The 22300-nt window shown below is 41.8% G+C and overlaps 1 protein-coding gene across 4 annotated transcripts in view; it reads left to right on the top strand.

The window, feature by feature from the left end:
* The window catches only part of FRMD4A (FERM domain containing 4A), a 596094-nt gene that overhangs the window by 1442 nt on the left and 572352 nt on the right, over positions 1 to 22300 (top strand). The gene's annotated exons all lie outside the window — the stretch shown is intronic.

Below are 22300 nucleotides of genomic sequence, written 5' to 3'. Positions count from 1 at the left end.
ACTGCTGGGGAAACACTAGCAGAGGCCTCGTCCAGGCACTTGCCAGCGTGTGGACCACTGACCTGCTTTCAGCTTCTCTATGATTTCCATCATGTTAAGAAGGCCTCCACTCTTAGCATATCTAAGCAAACAGGGACACTGGCATCACCTTGTTTTAATCTGATTGACTTTTTGCTAGATTCTAGGTTCAGAGTTTGCTTTTACTGTCACGTTGCTCCCCCTCTCTTCACTGAGTAGCCCATAGGCCAGGGTAATGCTGACGGAAGTAGCCCGCATCAGGCTCGGTGTGTGAATGCTCTAATAGTTGCACAGGAGATTTTACGAACAAAGCATAATTGCTTCTGCTGTGTATATTGATCTATGTTTTCTGACTAAGAAGGGGAAATGCAGCTTTGTGAGGCCTGATGAGTTTATTAAGAGCACTTGGAAGAGGAGCCAGTGGGGAACCTGCCTCTGGAGTGGTGAGGTGGGTCAGGTTAAGAGGGATACATATCATGGTTTCTTTGTTACCCCAAATGTCATTTAGGCCACAGAGCCATTTGAAATGCCTGAGGTCTCATGGGCTTCTGCTGACTTTCGAGTCCACTGGAGAGAAGTATTCAAAAGAATTAAAATTGTTTTCTGGAGAAATTATCCTTGACTCGTTTCCCTTCCTCATAATTGTTTTATCTAATGACACTTTATCCTCCATTGTCTACCTGTGGTCACGCATGTGGATGGTAAAGTTCTGAGTATTTCTGACTGTGGCAGGCGATGCGGTGGCAGTATCTATGAGGACCAAAAGACTCCAGGAAACTGGGAATCTGAGTTATTTGCAAAAAAAAAAATATAGGCACATATGCCCCTATTCAGGTATGCATATGCATATTATCTAATATTGTTTAATAGAAATAAGTCTTGCATTATGTTACTATAGAGAAGAAACGTGTTTTTAAAAATCAGCTTTAGGGAGAGCCGGACCTGTTTGCCTCCAGATTGCTGTTCTGATTTCTTCCCCATGCTTCTGAGCATTCAGGTATGTGTCTGTGTTACTGGGAGCTCTAAGGACAAATCCTCGGTACCCAAACAGAATGCAGCTCAACATCCTGGTCCAGCTGCTCCTGCCATACATACACTCAGGTTCTCTTGTCCCTGGTGCTCCCAGATATTGTGGTTGCTGTCCCGGAGGTGTCTGCAGCCCAGACTTTATCCTCTGTGTGTCAGATCTCTGCCCTCAGATCTATCCCTAGCGCTCACGTCCTGCCCGGATTAAAGGATTGCGTGTATGTCTCTCTCAGAAGCCGGGGAAATAGCTCTTGACACCATGATGGACCATTAGATTAGAGAACCTTGGAGCATCATGTATAACCGTAGTCAGTGCATGTTTTCTGGTTCATGACTGGTTCAGGGGAATTTTCCCCTATGGACTTTGTTACTTTTCTCATTTTTAAGAGTAAACCTCAAAATAATTGCTTCCCGACCTATTACATGATGAGTCTCAAAATGTATAAGCAAGTCAACAAGGAAGAAAGGAGGAAAATAAGCCACTTAGCAGAGTTGCTTTGGCTGTGAGTTCAGGAAGGAAGCTGTAAACATTATTATTTATTAGCTAATCAATCAGCCAATCAGTTCTCAGTATTTATGGAGTGCCTGCTGACTGAGGAAAGTAGCATAGTATAAGGGTCAGAGCGAGAGCTCATAAACACCTAGTTTGGGGAGACATCAATATCAGGTAGCTTGATTGCAATTCTGCAATTTTATGCTATAAAGTTGTTGGGCTGCAGGGAACTAGGGGAGAGCAATTGACCACACCTCTTGGCTTTGAATAAGGAGGCAGCCAGACGTTATAGTCAGTGTAGACTCTAGATGATTCAGGGCAGAACAGATTAATTTTGTTATGCAAGTGGCAACAGATCTGGAATTGGAGAGTCCTGTGCTCTGTTTCCAGCTTTGCCACTCACTGGGCGATCGTGGGTGACCAGGGTGATCCTTTCATTGTGCTTTAGTTGTGGCATTTGCTTTCTTAGGGGGCCATGCTCATCCGTAGGGTCCCTTTAAGCTCTGTTAAACATAATTTAAGACCTCTAGGAATAGTGTCTAGAACAGAGGTCCTCGAGAGGCAACTCTAATGCTTTATTCAGCGTTACGTCTTATTGGTACCCTACAATATGGACAGTGTTGCTTTTAAGATGGTGGAATTTGTTCCCATCCGTATGGCTTTTACGCCAGAAGAAGTGTTTGATATTATTTGCCAGAAGGGGTGATCATTTGGGTTTGTTCACACTCTGCTGTCTGGAGTCCTTCCCCATGGGAGCCTAATTTATTCCATTGGACTAGAGCAGGTGACTTTTGGAAAGTACGTAAGGTGACTTTCTAAGCTGGTGCAGGGTGTGGGGCATCTGGCAGGGGGCCTGGGTTGTAAGCATGTGCTGACCATCTTGAGGTGGGTGGATTTCACTGATTCTTTCAATGAAGAGTTAGTATGGGGGGATGATGAGCATCCATGCAAGATGGAGGTCCTCAAACAATCAAGGAAGGGTGGATTCCGAGAGAGGACAGGTGCTGGTGGTAAAGACTACCTCACAGGCCATTGAAAATCCTGCCTCCTCATCTTTGCAGAAATCTTGGGAAGCAAGAAAAGACACTGTTGTGTTCACCACATTGTTGGGAGCCTCCAGCCTGATGTGACTAATTATAGAGCAGGATGCTCTTGGCTATGTGTCATTTGCTGAAATCACATGAGTTTAGGGAACTCTTTAAGGGCTGGAATGTGCTAGAGCCAGGGACTTGATTATTTCTCTAATGATAGCTTAGAGATGTATAACCAAGAGGATACAGAGGTGGTATTAGGATGTTTTGGCTCTTAGATTCTGAAAGCTCAGACAGCTAGATTAAAATATTTTTAATGTAACTTAACTAGCTAGGCAATAATGCAAATTATGCTTTTCTACAAAGTATCTTTACATATATTATCTCACTTAATCCCTTCAACAATCTTGGTTTTAAGACAGAAATTTTTGATAATCAGAATCTGAAAAACTGTCAGTGATCACACAACTGAAATTGATGGGGCAAAGTCTCAAAATCAGGGTCTTCTGAGTCTCAAGCCAGGGCTTTCTTTGATACCATGTCAAAGCTCAAGAACTTGACCACCAGGATCTTCTAACACTTTGGATTAAGCCCCTCAAGGGGACCTCATTTCTGAGCCACTCTGCACTTTTCACATTTTTAGGTGAGTAGTGCTGTCTTCTTATTTATCTTTATTCTTTTCCATGTTGCAATTTAAATTAAAAGGTGATACCATACATTTGGCTCAAGGCATCTGGTTTGATTCTAGGAAGAAGAAATATTTTTATATCTATGAGACTTCCCATATTTTCAAGGTTCCATTCTCTTGGACTCTGTTTCTAAGAAAACTGCCAAGAATCAAGTTTTATAGTAGGAAAATTAAATATGTAAAAATTTCCATTGATAAGTCAGAGAAATTAGTGGGTGATTATTCTCAGTGAATGAAGGATGTGAATTAAATTATCTTGAAGATTCTTTCCATTTCTAAAAATTTGATTTCAGATTTCTGGGATTCTTTTGAATAGACTAGCTCTCTGGTCTGTTTTGAATAGATTCCAGTTGATAATCTGCTCTTGTAAAACTTTATCTCTCTAGTTTCATTTCATTTTATTATAGATTCTTCTTTCCTCAGATATTTTCCTCATTTGGAAATTTTCTTTTCTTTTTTTTTTTTTTTTAAAGATTTTATTTGTTTGACAGAGAGAGACACAGTGAGAGAGGGAACACAAGCAGGGGGAGTGAGAGAGGGAGAAGCAGGCTTCCCGCCGAGCAGGGAGCCCGATGCGGGGCTCGATCCCAGGACTCCGGGATCATGACCTGAGCCGAAGGCAGTCGCTTAACGACTGAGCCACCCAGGCGCCCCTGGAAATTTTCTTTTTTAATTAACCAACAAATACTTGCTGAGTATCTACTCTGTGCAGGAAGAATACAAGGCAGTCATTAGCTTTAGTGAACTTAAAAACTAATTGGAAAGACAAAATAGAGACATGTGGAAATTATAACAACAAGGAATTTATAGAGAATCACATAAGAACTGCAGAGAATCACATAAGAACTGCAATAAGACAGTGCATAATCCATAACCAAGTAAGCCCTAGGGTGCACTGCCTATCAAAGTGGGAAAACTGGTTCAAGCTTAAGTAACATGTTGAGGGGTAGATGAGAGTGAATCCGAGGTGAGATGAGTGAATGAATTAGGATGGAGTTCAGACTATGTTGGGAGACAGAAAGTAGACTGTTTGGACAGAGTTTCTAGAGGTGACAAAGGCTTACATGGTCAGAAAAGTGGGTTAAGGGTGTGATCAAGTCCTAGTTCTATTACTATAACCTTATTTTCCTCTAAATTTGACCTGTGACCAGTCTCTATTCAGAATTTCTACTAAGACCGTGGATTTTTCTCCAGATTGCAAAAGGCAAAAGGCATAGGATAAAATTAAAGTCTGTCTTGAGGAATCTTGCTCTTGAGTTAATAATAATAATCCTTATATTTTTCAAAGTGCTTTTGTGCCTGCTGTCAGGACAGGTACTATGTCTTTCTATTATATACTGTCAAGCTGAGATCCAAAAATACTCAATGGCTTGCCCAAGATGACTTGGCTAATTGTGGTGGTTTCCATAATGGTTAGCTCATACATTTGAAAATGTAATATTGACCACCTTTATGGAAATTCAAAGAATAACAATTATGTGTTAATAATTACGTGTTAATCAGATGGCATAGCCATCTAAAGCACTGTGCACAGAGTGGGACTATCTAAGCTTGGGACCCAGACAGGGGTTCTAGATGTTCAGGTCTATAGTAGGATGGGTTCTTAGTATCATTTACCTTTCTTATTTATTTAAAGTTGGATGATTGTCAAAACGTCCCTGGAAAATGTTCATGTAATTGTTATATCTAAGTCAGTAGCTAAAATCCTTCTTAAACTCAATTGTCCATCTTCTAAAGTGCAATTTCTGAGTGAGTATGTCTGAAATCTTGATATTAATAATATTTGTAGTTCGTGTTTAATGTACAAATTTATCTGTCTCGGTGAAATTTAAAATCAATGAGTCATACTCCCTCTCTCAGATAATTTTTTGCTGATGTATTTTTATTTCATTTTATGTCTTTCTAATTTTAAGTGACAGAGTTCAGCTCACACCAGCATTAACAAGGAGGGGAAATGTATTGACTGATGTAAACGGGGAGTCGAGGGATTGAAGTGGTTCCAGGAGAAGCTGAACTGAGGACTTTGGGTGACAGACTCCAGACCCTGTTTCTCTGCCTCTTTCCATGTCTTTAGGCTCTAGCAGATTCTTTTCTCCAGCAGCTCCAGAATTACTTGTCCTTAGAGCTAGTGGGCCCAGATAAATGAGCGGGACTTTCCTTATAAAGTCATTTCTTAACATCTGTTTGGCCCTGTTGGGTAATAGGTTTTGCCCCTGGCCAATCACTGGGTCCAGAGATGGATTCTCTGACTGAGCAGGTTGGCTTCTATGTCTAGACCTGTGGGGAGAAAGGAGGTGCGTCAGTTGGCTGATAACTCCACCTGAATCAACCGGGAGTGGGAAGGAGAGGTTCCAGAAGGAAAAGAGCTCTTTTACCAGCAAGGAGGAAGGGATGCTAGCAAGGTAAACACAATAGATGCTCATTAGTGGTCTTTACAACTTGGGTACCATTATAGGGCTCCTATAAAACTGGTCAGGTGGGTAAAACATCAGTGAATCCTAAATCATTGGTTTAGTTTCCCTCAAAAAAATATAAATGGAAAAGCCCAATTGTCTAGTTTGTGCTAGATTGAAAATGTCTCACCATCTGTAAAGTGGGCTGATAATACCTACCATGTAAGTTTTGGGAAAATTCAATGAGATATGCAGGTAAAGTACTTAGCACTGTTCCTGGATCAAAGTAAATACACAGTAAGTATTAGCAATTGTTTGCATTATGTTAAAATGATATGAAACTACCATCCACCCAAGCTCATCTCATTGGACTCCTGAATGAGCCAGAGTCAATCTAAAAGAAGTTGCCCAAACCTCTCAGCATCTCAGTGTTTGAACAGTCAGTGACCACTTTGGACAACCAGCCAGTTGTTTTAGAAAAACAGATGCTCCTAGGATCAGGTGAACTGTTCCAATCATGAGAAAATTTAAATTTGCATTCCTGTCTTGACTAACAAAATTTTCTTACCCTCTGAGGGAAGATGACTAAAATATGGGCTGCGATATGTTCTCTCTGGCAAATGCAAAATGCATGCCATCCAGGCTGCTCTACATGATTGGGTGGCTCTTAGTGTATCTCTGCTAAAAATTAATTGTATGGCTGCTTTGCAAAGTTTAATAGTCATTTGGAGAGCATATGTTACTGGTGCAGGTAGCAGTATCTCATTGAATTCTATGCCAAAATACGAAGTCAAATGGAACATATGGTATTTAGCCTGGTCATAATAAAAGGTCCTGGAAACATGCTTGACTAAAACCATGGGGTATATAGAGTGTAAGAAGACTAAATTCCAATGTCAAGGTAACATTGGCCTGCAACTCATGTTTCCTAGTCATGAGTGCTCGTTATAACCCTGGATATTGAAATGTTAGTCTCTCAATCCAGACCTGGAGAAGGAATTTCCTGAGCAGTAGATCCAATTCCACTCCCCAAGCAATGTCATGCATGCCCATGGTTTTAACTCTCATCTGTATACTCACGACTCCCTAATCATGTCTTTGGCTCAGGCCTTACCCCCAAGTTTCTCATGACTGGCAATCCAAATGCTTATCAGATTTATCCTCCTGTTTGTCCCATAGATGCCTCAAACTCAGTTCACCTCAAAGAGGGATTGTGACCTTCCTCCTGGTCTACGTGTCTTTCACTGGTGGTGGTACCATTTTGCCTGTCATCCCAGAATTCATTGTTGACTCCTTCTTCTTCCTCATCCACTTTGTCCAGTTATCTCCAGGTTCTGTTGCCTCTGCTCCCTCATTTCTCTGTAATCTTGCCCCTCCTCCCCATGCCCCTCTCCCTGCCTAGTTCAGGTTTACAATCTCTCACACCTGGATCTCTGCTTCTACTCTCTTTTCATTATGTCTATCCTCTATACATTTTCCAGAGTGATATTTATAAAATGAAATTCTGATTTCGCTACTAATTAGATCTACTATTTTCTTCTAAAATGAAGGTCTAAAATCCTCTGATTATACTTGATTATACACGGATAAAGCTCAAGCTTTTATTTTTTTAATTGAGGTAAACTTGGTATATAATAGTATATAAGTTTCAGATGTACAGAATTATAACTTGATATCTGTGTGCACTACAAAGTGATCAAGCTTTTTAACATACACGTTAGTCACTTCAAGCTCCAACCTCTGCCTCCCTATCCAACCTCATGCCCTGCTGTATCTCCCACCACCCCTCAGAATTGGTACCTTAGCAGTGTTGGGCTGTTCCTGCTCCCCAGAAACACCATGCTGGTTCAAGCCTGTGTACTTTTGAATATGCTCTTTCCACTTCCTCACTTTTTCCTTTATTTCACTTATATTTATATTTTCTATCATTCCACTTACTGATAACACTGCTATATGGTATTTGACTTTTGTACCTGTTTTCCTTAATAGAATATGAGCACATCAACAATATAGAGTATTTCTCATCCATTCATTCAACAAATATTTATGGAACCCCTACTATCTTCTTGATCCTATTTTAACATGAGGGATATAGTAAAGTGAACAAGACAGACAAGGTTTTTGGTGTTCTTGAGCTTAGCTGGGAGAGATTTTTTTAAAAAGTACATTAAAAATACATAGAAATATCAGGGATTGGTAATTACTCTAGAGCAAATTATAAATGATGATGGGGAGACAATGCTTGGGTGACAGCTTTAGAGTGGGTGATCAAGGGAGCCTTCTCTGAGGAAACTAAAGGGTGACTGGCAAGAAAGAGATAGTGGTGGAAAGTTGTGGGCAGGGAATTCCAGTCAAGGTAGAAGCCATAGGACCTGCAGGAGTTTATTGGGTCCCAGCACCTTGCGCTGGGTGTATTGTACTCAGTATATTTGGTAAATTAAAGTATTGCTCAGTTACTTCTGGCAGTTTAACACAGGACCATGCTAAGACACGTGGGTCTTGCTCCAGAGCTTACATATCACCAAAGAAATATACCTAAAGGAAACATTGAGGTAACACCTCATGACCTTGTTAGAGGAAACAGCCCCAGTTATAGGGCATGGTACCAACAGTGTGTGGGAAGGAATTCAGAGGAGTGGTCTGGGAGGGATAGGGGAGGGAGACCTAGAGATCTAGTTATGACAGGGTCTGTGGAGGAAAAGGACATTAAGCCATTTAAAGGGTGCAGATTTCCCCCTCTATTGATATGATTGATGTGTACATTGTGTAAGTTTAAGGTGTACAGCGTATTGATTTGTTACACTGACATATTGCAGTATGATTACCAACTTAGCATTAGCTAACATCCATCAGGCACATATTTACCATTTCTTTTTTTGTGCTAAGAAAATCTAAAATTTACTCTCTCAGCAACTTTCAAGTATATAATACAGTGTCGTTTAGTCACCAGAATTAGATTAGATTAGATCCCCAGAATTTATTCATCTTCTAACTGCAGGTTTGTACCTTTGACCAATATTTCCCCATTTACCCCACCATCAGTCCCTAGTAACTGCCATTCTACTCTCCGTTTTCTATAAGTTTCACTTTTTAAGATTCCACATACAAATGATACCATACAGTATTTGTCTTTCTCTCTCTGACTTTTTTCACTTAGGAAAATGCCCCCAATATCCATCCATTTTGTCACAAGTGGCAGAATTTCCTTCTTTCTTGTGGCTGAATAATGTGTGTGTGTGTGTGAGAGAGAGAGAGACAGAGAGAGAGAGATCTGCTTTATCCATTCATCCATAGATGGACAGTTAGATTGTCTTGGTTAGGAAACGTCTTAGGTTGTTGTGGTTAGCCAATGTCTTGACTATTGTGAGTAATGCTACAATGAATATGAGGATATAGATATCTCTTTGAGATCCTGTTTTCATTTCCTTTGGATATATTCTTAGAGGTGGGATTGGGGTACATTTATTTTTGATGGGGGAGGGAAGAGAGAGAGTATCTTTCTGGGAAAAGAAGCAAAGTGATGAGGGAGATTCAGGAGGAAATGATTATGAACCACCGTGGTAGGGATCAGATGAGGGCAGAGGTAGGAGAGGATTTGCATTGTGGAGGAGGAGGAAATCTGGTGGAGCAAGTTGGGACTAGATGAAGGAAGACATCACAAATGGTCCCATGAGTACCTGAATTGGAGCCACAGGCATTTATGAGCCTTTCTGCATTCTTGGATGGGGACTGACTTAGCCAGTGTGGGGGTTAGGAAGTTTAATCTGGTGGTGGTATGCAAAGTGCACTGGGGAGACAGGAGGGAGAATGCCTGTTCAAATGAGTCAAATGCATAAATTCAGGTGGGGGGTGAAGAGGCAGCATTGTGGTAGCTGTGGGAAAAGAGGAAAGCGGATAAATTCAAGGGACATTCTGAAGGCAGTATCATCAAGACCATATGATGGATTGACAATGGGGCCCATGGACAGGGAGGAGTCAGCCAGGACTACAGAGTGTTGGATCTCAGAGCTGCAGGGAGTGGTACAGGAACACCATCAGGGTGGGAAATACAATTTGCAGATAAAAGGGCTGCAATTAATGTGGGACCACCGAATTGAAGGCACTGAGGAAATAATGGGATTTCCCAGCAGAGATGGTTGATGGGCAGTTGGAGATAGTGATCACTTAGGTCAGTGATTAGATTTGGAGGGGCAGATCTGAGAATGAGACTAGAAGCCCAGGATTCCTGAAGAAAGACTGTAGAGAGAAAAGAACAGAACAGAAGACCATGCCTGTGCAAGGGGAATTCTAGAAGCCGTGGTCAGAAAGAGTTCTTATTATTTTGTGATACAGGCCACATTTGTACCAGGTGAATGCTACCTTGATATGGGCATTAATTTTCCCCACATTAAATGTACCACATGGCCTAACTGAAGCAGCCTCAGAGCTTTTTTGCTAGATGCAGGTTGTTAAATGCAGTTTCATTAGAAAACTGCACCTCCTCCCAGGTTCTAGGGGACAGCTGGGCTGGGAATGTGCACATGCCACCTGTTACCAAACACCATATCTATTGGGTGTGTGTTCTGCTTACTGCTTACCACTGCATAGCAACTACTTCACACTCTGTGGCTTAAACCAGCAATTTTGTTAGGCTCACCAATTCTGTGGGTCAGGACTTCCAACAGGTGGCAGTGGGAATGGCTTGTCTTTGCTCTATGAGGTCTGGAGCCTCACCTGGGAAGAGTGAAAGTCTGGGATGACTCGACAGCTGGAGTCTGAAATCTCCTGGAGGCATCTCCACTCATGTGTCTGGTGCTGAGTGTTGCTGTCAGCTGGACCACAGCACTTATGTAGGAAAACTCTACGTGACCTGGGCTTCCTCACAACATGGCTGGTTCAAGGGAGTTAGACTGCTTACATGGTAGCTCAGGGCCCAAAATCGAGTATGTGAGCTAACAAGGTAAAGCTGTATGACCTTTTATGAGCTAGCCTCAGAAGTCACACAGACTTGCTTCTGCTGCATTTTCTTTGTTACAAACAAGTCACTAAGGCTAGATTGGAAGGGAGAGGATATAGACCCCTCCTCTTGTGAAAGGTACTAACATATTTTATGATGTGTTTAAAGCCACCACAGTGGGTGTTCATCCTATGTAATTTAATTTCATGGTCTTCGAGGGTCTTTTCCTTTTTGAATTACTCACAACTTGGCTATGGGACTTTGCTCAGAGGAAGCATTCCATAACTATTGATTGAATGGTAAGTTGGTATCAGAAGAATTCCATTTTTTATTTTTTTGCCTTTTGGCAAAAAGTTACCTTTGAGTTTTTAGATTTTTAGCCAAACTCTAAACATCTAGGAAGTAACATGTTTAGTGTTTCTCTGTTATGCCTTCAAAGAACACCCAGAGAGGGTATGAATCATGAATAGTCAGATCTGCCTCCTCTGTGACCTCCAAGTTTCTCTGGTTTAGTTCCCACTGATGATTGGGAGCTAATAAACTGGTAGTGTTGCTTCCTTTCCATGCTTAGTGTTTGGACTCACAATTTGTTTTGTATCTTTATTGCCCGTGTGTCAAAGTAAAAGAAGCAACGTAGCTTGGTATTAGGACTGAAATGCTTTCTTTCCTCATGAGGAGTGTGAGCATAATTGAGCTGTAATGAACACAGCTGAGGTCATTTTCCAGGGATTAATGACGAGGAGAATGTGTTCATGGCCTGAGGCTTAGTCTTTGGTCATTAACCTAGCTGGTCATTAATATTGTCTGGGAATGCTTTATGTTAGGCCATTACAACTACTGCCATATGCTGCTGCAATTGGGAACATGAACATTACCTGTATTAGGAACTGTTTGTTTCCTCCCCATTCCCCATGATTATTGAACAAAGCAGCCTTTTTAGTACACACTCCAAAGGCATGAAGCACCAAGAGCAGGACCTATTTGAAGCTTCCCTTCCCTCCTCTCTTTTCCTTCCATCCCCTTGTCTTCTTTTTTAAAAAACATTTATGGAGGGTTGCAGTCAGAGAGACATTATGGGAAGCATAATGAGGATATGTAGACGTATGTGTAAATACCACCTGGTCCCTGCTCTCAAGAAGTTTGGAGTTTAGTTGGAAAGGCCTTAATAAACAAACAAACAATTCCAACACAGTGAGATAAATGTTATGACAAAGAAGTCGTCAAAGTGCTATAGAGTGCGAGAGCACAGAGCAAGAACCTCTACATGGCACTGATGTTTCAGGTAAGTTTTGACGGATTAGAGGTAGATAGGTGGATGATGGTGGTAGGGAGTTCCAGGTACAGGGAAGAGCATACACAAATGCAAATGAGAGAGTTGCATGTTCCAACAACTACGTAACATTTTTTTGAATGGGAAAGGTAAAAAGGAATGGAGGAGAGGAAGTCAAAATCCTGGCTAGGGGCAGACACAAAGTGTTTTCTAAATAAATAATGAGTTTGAACTTTGTCTCGAACTTTACTAATAGGCATGAATGATTTGAAGCAGGAAATGACATGATCAGCATTGCGATGTAGAAATATCACTGAAGAGGTAATATGGAGAATCGATTCAAAGAAGGGATGACCTGAGGAGAACCTGTATAAGAAGATATGCAAGTCATCCAGGCCAGCAATAATGTGGGCTTGAACTAACAGTGGGCCAGTGGGAATGGAGGAAAAGGCAGGATTTAACAGGATTTAAAAATAGGGAAATTCTTTAGTTCATATATTAAGTCCAGAGGTGAAGCCAATTCTAGGGTCTGCCTCTGGTCCCACTCTCACCCCCAGCCCCCTTAAATCTTTGGGTTCTGCTCTTGTCTGTGGGTTTGTCACAAGATGGCTGCCAACAGCAACAGCTCAATATGCTTCTTTGTTCAAGTCTGGGGAAGAAAAGAAATGTCTTCCCTAAAATAGGAATCAGGAATTCTTCCTTTCTTTTTGAGTGGGCCAACTCAAGTGATCTCTCCTCTCCAGAGGAAAGCCAAGCACTGATGGGCTTAAGCGTGAGATCCTGAACTAATCAGTAGCCAAGAGGCATGGAGTCACCATGCTTGAGTGGATGTATCAGTATCTACTGCTGAAGCTTGGAATGGGGTCAGTTCCTACTACCTCACATAAAAGGGGAGGAAGAAGGTGAGCATGGTTGCTGCATGGACAACCTACAGTATCTACAACTGGAGCACAGAATAGGGCACTCAACCCACTCAACCCAGAACTGGAGGATGAGGGAGGTCAGTATGTAGATTGTAAGTTTCTTTAGAGCAGGAACTATATCTCATTCACCACTGATTTTTTAGCCCTTAGCTCAGTGCCTGGCACATAGTAAGTGCTCAGTAAACATTTGTTGAATGAGTAAAGGCATCTAAGAAGTGGTATCTGAGCTTGAAGGCACAGACCAGGTGATAAAGTAAAGGAAGGGCTTCAGGCGGAGTTAAAAAGTATTGGTAAACGTAAAGGATCATACAGTTCCATGATACATTTCAGACAAGTCAAGGAGTTAAGAAGTTCTGGCACTAAAATCCAAGGTGGGGACAGGCAGAGGACAAGGTTAGAGAGGTAAAAAGGATTATACTCTGCTGAGGAGCTTGAGCCATATCCTGTAGATCCTGGAAGACATCTGAACAGTTTGGGGCAAGAGAATGAAATAATCATGCTGCATTTGTATAAATCACTTGGCCAATGCTATGTAGAAAACTGCTGTAGGAATATGAGTAAGAAATGATGAGGTGAAATCAGCAGCTGATTAGATTTTGATTGGATATGTGAGAAGACAGGGGAGGAGTCAAGGCTGACCTCAGATCTTGATGTTGGGTAAGGAAGCAGGTGGAAATCACAGTGGAAGAACAGGTTTAAAAGGAGTAATGACACCTTCATTTTGGACAGGTTCATCTCGAGGGCCTGCAAGACATTCTAGTGGAGGGGTTTAGCCACGGTTGGATGTATGTGTGTGAAGTTGGGGAAGATTTCTGGACTGGACATACATATTTAGAGTCATCAGTATGCAGACAACAGAACAACAGAACAACATGAAGATGAAAACCACCTAGGGAGTGTAGATCAGGTTAAGCCATGAACCGTGGATGAGGCAATGGAAGGGTAGGGAGTGGAAGGAATGCCCACAAAAGAAGCAAAGAAACAAAGAGAGGTGGAAGGCGGTCCAGGAATGTATACTGTCTTGGATGACAAGAGAGTAGAGAATTTCAAGAAAGATAGAGGAGTGATGATCATGACTATCAAGTGCATCAGAAAAATTAAGGAAGTTAAGAAACTGAAAAATAACTTATCAGATTTGCCAGTCAGGATGGCAGCAGTGACCTTATGGTAAGATGCTTCATAAACATGATAAAATCAGGAGCCAGGTTGCAAGTGGATGAAGAAGGAATAGGAGGTGAGCAAGTAAACACAGAGAGGAGAACATAGGAAATGGGGAGAAGCGACATCGGATAGTAGCCTGAGGAGTGGGAGGAAACAAGGAGGGTATTTCAGAGATGGGGAAAGCTTGAGGATTGTTATAGACTCAAGGAAAGAGGTTCAGAGATTTTTATTTTTATTTTATTTTATTTTATTTTTTATTTTTTATTTTTTAAAGATTTTATTTATTTATTTGAGAGAGAATGAGAGCGAGTACATGAGAGGGGGGAGGGTCAGAGGGAGAAGCAGACTCCCTGCCGAGCAGGGAGCCCAATGCGGGACTCGATCCAGGGACTCCAGGATCATGACCTGAGCCGAAGGCAGTCGCTTAACCAACTGAGCCACCCAGGCGCCCGAGGTTCAGAGATTTTTAAAGGTGAGCAGTATAAGGGGGTGGGAGGGAATGTGGGCAGTGCGTCCCCCCACCCCCACCGGCTCCAAGATGGCTACTGCAGCTCTAAGCTTCACATCCTTTATTCCTGTGTCGAAAAGCAAAAAGAAGAGGAGCAGTTAAGAGAGCTCTCCTGTGTTTCTTTATTTCTATTAAGGAGGAAAATTTCTCCCAGAAGCTCCCCAGAACACATCCCATTATTTTTAATTGGCCAGAACAGAGTTACTTATGTGATGTGTTGCAGATTGGTTCACTCAGCCCCCTCCCACAAGCCCTCTCTAGAAAGCCTCCTAAACTGTAGAGGCTGGGGATCTAAAACATGCATTTCCCAACCTCCCTGCATGTGACCTGGCTTCCACCAAGCAAGCTCACTGGCACCAGACCAGGAAAAGTGAAGTGAATGACTTGAAGTGGCAGTTGCAGATCAAATGTCCTTGAAAGCAAGGTGGCAAAGTATTAGGTCCTTTGGGACCAGCTTTTTGTGGAGGTTCCGGTGGTCAGTCTCTAGGGTCAGAGGTGGTAACTCAGTGATGCTATGGGGTCTTTGCCATAATGATCTCGAGGTGTGCTTTGGCATTCATCTTGGTCTGTGGGGAATGACGTTGGTTATCCGGTTTTCCCATACATTCTTAAACTACCTAACACCCTGTAATATATCCCTTTCTACTTACGCTAATTAGAGTGGATCTTGTCGTCTGCAACAAAGAATCCTGAAAATACACAAGACCACTCCAGCTGTAAGGGAGGCTAGGGAAGAGAGTAGCTGGCATTTTTAGGCTCTTGCCGTAGAGAAGAAAGCTCAGGGTAATGGCTGCTATGTAGAGAACCAAAAGATACCTGCTAAAGGTAAATGTGGTCATAGACAAGTTTGTAAAGAGACTAGACTAGGTGAGTGTTTTATTTGGTACATGAGGTTTTTAGGAGAATATCAAAATATTTAAAATATAACTATCATTCTACAAAAGTGGCCTATGTGAAAGAGCAATTAGTACAAAACCTAAACCTATTTCATCCCTGTTGTCATTGCTGACAGCAGCCTCTGAAATACCAGTCGGGCCACCGGCCCAAGTCCGAGGATGACAGTTATGAAATGAAATCTGGTGAACAACAGGGGAGGAAGGAGGGATGGAATAAACATTGTGTCTTTTTTAAATATCAGAATCTCACTTATGATTATATAGACAAACAGGCAATATGGTGAAGATGTTTTCAAAGCTCTTGGTAGATATCTGGCCATTCGATTCTTGGTTCTGAATCCTTTCAATTACTAACACCATTTTATTTGCAAATTAATTTTTTGGCTGGTTTTTAAAAATAAAGATACCTTTACATGTTATATACATACATGTAAATAATTGCCTGCCACCCTAGTTCCTTAATCCTTTAGATTCTCTCGGGGCGCCTGGGTGGCTCAGTTGGTTAAGCCACCGCCTTCAGCTCAGGTCACTATCCTGGAGTCCCAGGATCGAGCCCCGCATTGGGCTCCCTGCTCAGCAGGGAGTCTGCTTCTCCCTCTGACCCTCCTCCCTCTCATGCTCTCTGTCTCTCATTCTCTCTCTCAAATAAATAAATAAAATTAAAAAAAAAAAAGATTCTTGTGTATCCTTCTGTACATATATGCGCCATCTTTCCTTGTCAATCCATATAATGCTACCTCATTCTTTTTGAAGGTTGTATAATATTATATTGTATGAATGACTCAAAATTATTTAATCAGTCTCTTATTGATGAACATTAGGCTATTTTCAATATTCTGTATTTACAAACAATCCTGCAATGAGCATTCATGTGCATCCATTTTTGTGCAGATGGCTTGAGTATCCCATAGAATATATTCCTAGGTAGACAGTACTGAATCAAGGGTAAGCCACTTAAAATTTTTATAGATATTGTCGTATTACTATTTTCAAAAGGCCACTATGTAAATTTGTTTTAAAAATTTCTACCTTCAAAGCCCTAGGAACATAAGAACCAATTCTTATCTGCTGGTAGGGAATAGAAGGATTATAGGAAAAGTTAACTATTCTCTAAAGGGTATTTAGAATCTTACTGTATAAACAATTATAGCATTAAATGTCTGCAAAATTCAAGTGGCAAATGAGCAGTGAATATCAATTACGCATCTGCTGCATCTCAAAGGCAGATGGCCTTTTAATTTTATATCCCAAGAATTACACCCGAATTTCATTCCATTCCCCAGATTGCTCCCCCCTCTTTTTCTACTTCCACTGAGAAAATGGCTTATTGCACTTCTCACATATTACATTAATTTTAACAGGAAGCACAAAGAAACCTCCTTACACATTTACTAAGCAGATACCTGGGATTGGGATTTAACCCGTTGATATATATTGAGTTCTGATAATTGTTTAACACTGAGGAGGGCCATACAAGAAAACTGATAAGACAAGCTCCCTACCTTCAGTGACTTTACAATCAGTTTGAGAAATCAACATAGAAAACTTGAATGGTTAAAGGCCAAATAAAAAGGAGTATCCAAGTGCTAAGCTATATAATTTACCTATTTTTTAAAAAATATTTTATTTATTTATTTGACAGAGAGAGACACAGCCAGAGAGGGAACACAAGCAGGGGGAGTGGGAGAGGGAGAAGCAGTCTTCCCGCCGAGCAGGGAGCCTGATGCGGGGCTCGATCCCAGGACCCTGGGATCGTGACCTGAGCCGAAGGTAGACGCATAACCGACTGAGCCACCCAGGCGCCCCTATAATTTACCTATTCATGCTTAGCAATACAAAGCCCCCAGTGTGAGACCTGTCAGGGACTTTAAGAGACATGTGGGTGTTAGCTTGGTGTTGAAGGGCAGGAGGGAGAAATGGAAGAGCACTGGGCAGCAAGGAACTGAGTAAGGGCTGGCCGAGGGGGAGAGAGCCTGTGTGGGAGATGCCGAAAGCAAGGTTGGGTGGATGTGGTGGGGCCACATAACAAAAGGCCATGCTTGGTAGGAATAATATAGGAAATAATGGAAAATGAGTGTGATATACTGGAAGGAGTGTTTGGGGGAAAGAAGATATGTAGTTTATGCAGAATAGCTCTGTAAAACCAAGAGGGCTCATGCTCTGGGCTCTCACTCAGCAGTTTGAATTTGAGATGGACCCTTTTTAGTGTCCCACATACAAAATGTCATCTTTCTTATGTCCCAGAGCTTTGTGAATTTATCTAATTTTGCGAAGCCTTGAGAGGATGAGATAGCTGTTTTCCAGGACCTGGACAGATACTCAAGAAACATTTCTTGATGAACAGTGATGGGAGGAGGGGATTGGAACTGGGGCAGTAGGTGGGGAGCCGCAGACGGTATTCCAGGCACATGGCTACAAAAGGCTCATGGTAGCAGTGCACTGATGGACACGGACAGCACCAATGGAACTCAGGAGGTTCAAAGCCAGTAACCACAGGTCTTGGTGATCACAAAGAGGGGGAGGGGTGAGTCTGTTAAACAATCCAGTATTAGTGGGGGGTCTGCTGTGTTCAGACTCCATGCTAGAGGGGAGGAAAAAGCTGATAAGAGATCTGCTTCATTCAAAGAGGTACAGTGTGGGCAAGTTGAGTACATAAATCCAGAAAGGACAAGGCCAGATGAGGTGAGAGCCCAAGTCAGGTATCAACAAAAAGCTGCAGAGGTTCAAAGAAGAAACAGATCCTGGCTTGCTGGGGGACTCAGGCTGACATCTGAGGACACTTTGGTGGGTTGAAGAAGAGGAGCAGGGGGAGGAGACATCCACTAGAGAGATGAGCAAGAACCAAAGGATGGATGTGGACATCAATGGCATTGGAAGAATAACCTGTCTTTCTGGGAGTTTAGATAGATGGAGTGCAAGGAAAGGTAGGAAATCAGGCCAGAAATCAGTCTTTGCGTTCTGGGCTGAGAGTTTGTTTTGAATTAGGTAACTACTACAGATTCTTAAGCAGAAGGTTTTATTGGGGTGGGGAGATGGTAGTGAGCCAGTCAGTGGGGAAATTATCACAGGAGTTCTGAAAGACTTAAGTTACCTGAGTAGTGAAAGCAGCGTGACCTCTGTTGGGTATGGAACCAGAAAGAAGGGCCAGGGCAGCTGGACTTGGGAATGCCTGCCCATGAAACCCTAATGACAGTAGATTTTGACCTGCTTTGGAGGTTCTCAGAACTTTAGACAACCCAGTCTCAGGGCCTTCACCTCTGAGATTCTGATTCTCTGGGTCTGGTATGGCTCCATAAATGTGAGATTTTTAAAAACCATTCCAGATGATTCTTCTGCAGGTAGCCCAAGAATCACATACATTGAGAAATTCTCTGTACCCTAACATGCTTATCTGTGAACGGACTGTGGTTTGAATATAGGCTAGTATAAAGCACTTTTTTTTTTCTTCAAGGAAGAAGGGAATGGAAGGAAAGGCAGGTATCAGAGGGGAAATACTACTGAATCCTTAAATAGCTCCTCAGGTACATAAAAAATGGGCATCTGCTGAATGAATTTTCGTAGTTCTTCCCAATATTAGCTGTGAGATGACATCTTATAGGATGATCGATCTAAGGGTGATTTAATAGGTCACATTATCAATTAATGTGACAACAATTTATCTGGTTTCTTTAATCCCAAACTGATCTTGTCAGTATCCTGTAATTATGGGGTGGTGGTCTTGTGCCTGTCTCCCCCAGAACGACACCAAGGTATCAGGGAGTATTTCATGCAAATGGTGGCGATGGTCATGAACACACTTCCCACCAACGCTTGAACCTTTTCAAAGAGTCTATTTGTTTGTTGTTCAACCTGAAAATCAACTTAAAAGAAGTACAGTCCCTACTCAAAGATGAAAGATACATGCAGAGAGAGAACCTTTGAATTTTAAAAAGAGGTAGCTATTTCATATAAAAGCTGAGCTACGTTTCCTCCTCAATCTGCTCCTGCATAATTTTATCCTACTTTCTAATTATGGTAACAGAACAAGAACAATCCAGACTGCTGTTCACATTCTCACTACTTTCCTCAAGAAAAAAAAAAAAAAAAAATCCTCATCAGTATCTATGCCAGAGAAAGGGAAACAAAGACAGGATGTAAATTTTCCTTGTGTGAGTTATCCTTGGCATGTTTCTCTCCCTTGTCTTCCTAAAGTCATTTAAAGGAGTGACACTCAAGTCCAGTTAAAGGGATTTGGATGAGAAACTTCAAGTTTACAGTCAGTACCAATCAATAGTAGAATTTGTCCATCAATAGACTTTGAATGCTATTCAAAAATAACTGCATTTAACCGTGGCTAAATGATTAGAAAATGAAATTTCATTGAGCAAGTTCCCCTTTGTTTGAAAGACTGAGCTTCAGAGCCCTGAAAAATCACCTCCTCCCTTGATTATTTGTGTCAAAGTGTGTTGATTGGGCAAGGAGAAACTGTGTTGGATGCATCTTGAATACTTTCTACCACAGGTTTTGCCCCTGGTTTTAACCTGTGACTTGTAATGAATCCTGCGTAGAGGAGAAGTGAGGAATTGGGAGTCAGGACTCCAGTAAAGAACTCGGAACCAGGACTAGAGTTGATTCTAAGATGAAGGCAAATATGTCTTTCCTACCCAGACAGTATGCTCCAACCTAAGGCTCCATTAAGACTAATTCCTTATGTTCTCTGGAGTTTGGGAAGGCAAATAAATGTTGCTAAACAAAAACTGCCCATGGAATCTCTCCCACATTTTCTCCTCATTTCTGAAAGAACCTGAACCTCAGTGAAGTCAGTGGCCCCCGCCACACAAGTTGTCACTCTGGGAAGGGATCCCTTTTGTTTCTTCCCTTTGGGCTTTCTCCTGTAGTTATTGGCACAGATGTAGCAGGTGAGAGAGGTGTTTTCTCACCCCCACAGGAGGGACAAAGGATAGGACAATAGGATTTGTAGTTCTGGCTCTGGAAGGTGTGGAATTAAAAGCAGAAGAAATAGGTTTAGCATTTGCTCTTCAAGATAGATTCCTTTTTTTTTTTAAAGATTTTATTAATTTATTTGAGAGAGAGAGTGAGCAAGAGAGAGAGAGAGCACAAGCTGGGGGGAGAGGCAGAGGGAGAGGGAGAAGCGGACTCCCCGCTGAGCAGGGAGCCCGATGCGGGACTCGGTCTCAGAACCCTTGGATCATGACCTGAGCTGAAGGCAGATGCTTTACCAGCTGAGCTACCCAGGTGCCCCCAAGATAGATTCCAAAAGCACTGTGTAAATGACACTAGTGACAACCTCAGACCAGAACAAGTAGGTGTCTTACACTCCTGCTCTTTTTCTTTTCTTGACTCATTTTTGGGGAGAGTGATTTCTCACCTGGGGCCATTTTCCTTGATTGGCATATTAGTTCAGGCTGTCATAACAAAATATCACAGACTGGGGGTGCTTAACTAACAGAAATGTATTGTTCATGGTTCTGGAGGCTAGAAGTCCAAGATCAAGGTGCCAGACCGCTGAGTTTCTGGTGAGAACTCTTGCCTTGCAGATAGGGCCTTCTCCCTGTGCCGTCCTCACGTGGCTGGGAGAGAGTGAGAGGGCTCTTGGCCTCTCCTCTTCTTGTAAATATGCTAATCCCATCAGATTAGGGCCCCACCCTTACAATCTCATTTTACCCTGATTGCTTCCATGAAAGCCCCATCTTCAAATATAGTCACTTTGGGGGTTAGGGCCTCAACATATAAATTGGGAGACATAAGCTTTCAGTCCATGACAACTGGGTAACACAGCCCTGCAAGGCCCAGCCCCTACCTGATGTGTTGATTTTTTTCTTCTTTGTGTAATTGTGCCTGATTCATTGTTGGGTTCAAATGCGTAGCTTAATGAAGTGTATTTTGTTTCTAGTGACAAATGGATGCAGATGTTTTATCAAAGAGAAGTGTCAGAAGTCAGAAACTAAGAAAGAAAATTAATAAACCATGTTGATGGCTAGTAAGTGTCAATGAATTTGTAAATAGCAAAAGCGTTTTGCCTTTTACCAACATGATCACATTTAAGGTATTTTGTTTTTTCCTGGCTCCTGCATTAGTCATAAGAGTAGGGTCTTACTAGAAGCCATAATTTTTGTCTTTAAAGGGTTATGATTTTTGCTAAATGTTTTTGGTCATTCTCCCTGGTTCCCCAACCCTCCTCCCTCCTCTGCCCCCACATATACACCCTGAAATTGCTTTGGGTTCAGAGTTTCATGTGTTTGAAGTAAAATCATGGCTTTTGAATAATGGACAAATCATTTTACCTTTTAAAGAGCTGTAGAAATTGAAAATAAAAATTTTAACCGCTGCACCTTAAACAGAGGAGACTCTACTGAATGTTTATTAATTGTTACCTCTATATTGGTACTTTTTTGTGACATGTGCTTCCCCTCTAGGGGCATAGGTTCAAATTATGGATTTATATTAAAAATATCAGAACAGACTCCCTTAACTCTTTTCCATGGAGAAAATGAGCAGATGCCTCTGCTCCTGTGTACCCCCATCCTGAAATTTGGGATTGGTTGAATGTTACGGTTGTCTGCTATTATAATGGCCATAACCTTGAAAGGGAACATTGGATCTTTCCTATGTCTTCTCAGTTTGCTCAGCTGTTTGCTACATTACAAGCACTAACTGGTTACTATTTCTGTCACCTGCTTAGAGCAGCCACTGGGTTTCTCTTGGGTAAAAGTTTACTTTCTCACAAGGATAGCACTGATGACCACTCAGTGTCAGGAACAGACATTTCCCATCGCCTTTCCCTCTTTTTCATTCTGAACTTGGCTAATTTTAATTTTCACTCTCCTGCTTTAAAACATGAATATAATTCCCTTCAGGAAGAACTTTTATGTTTCTCATATAACAGTTGCTTTCCATAGTCTCATTCTCTATGGAAGAGTTATGAACCAGATATTTACGAAGGTATGGCTACCCACC

Source organism: Halichoerus grypus, chromosome 6 (genome assembly GCF_964656455.1).
Source record: "Halichoerus grypus chromosome 6, mHalGry1.hap1.1, whole genome shotgun sequence".
In the NCBI taxonomy this organism is placed as follows: domain Eukaryota; kingdom Metazoa; phylum Chordata; class Mammalia; order Carnivora; family Phocidae; genus Halichoerus; species Halichoerus grypus.
This window is presented reverse-complemented; position numbering and strand designations above follow the sequence as displayed.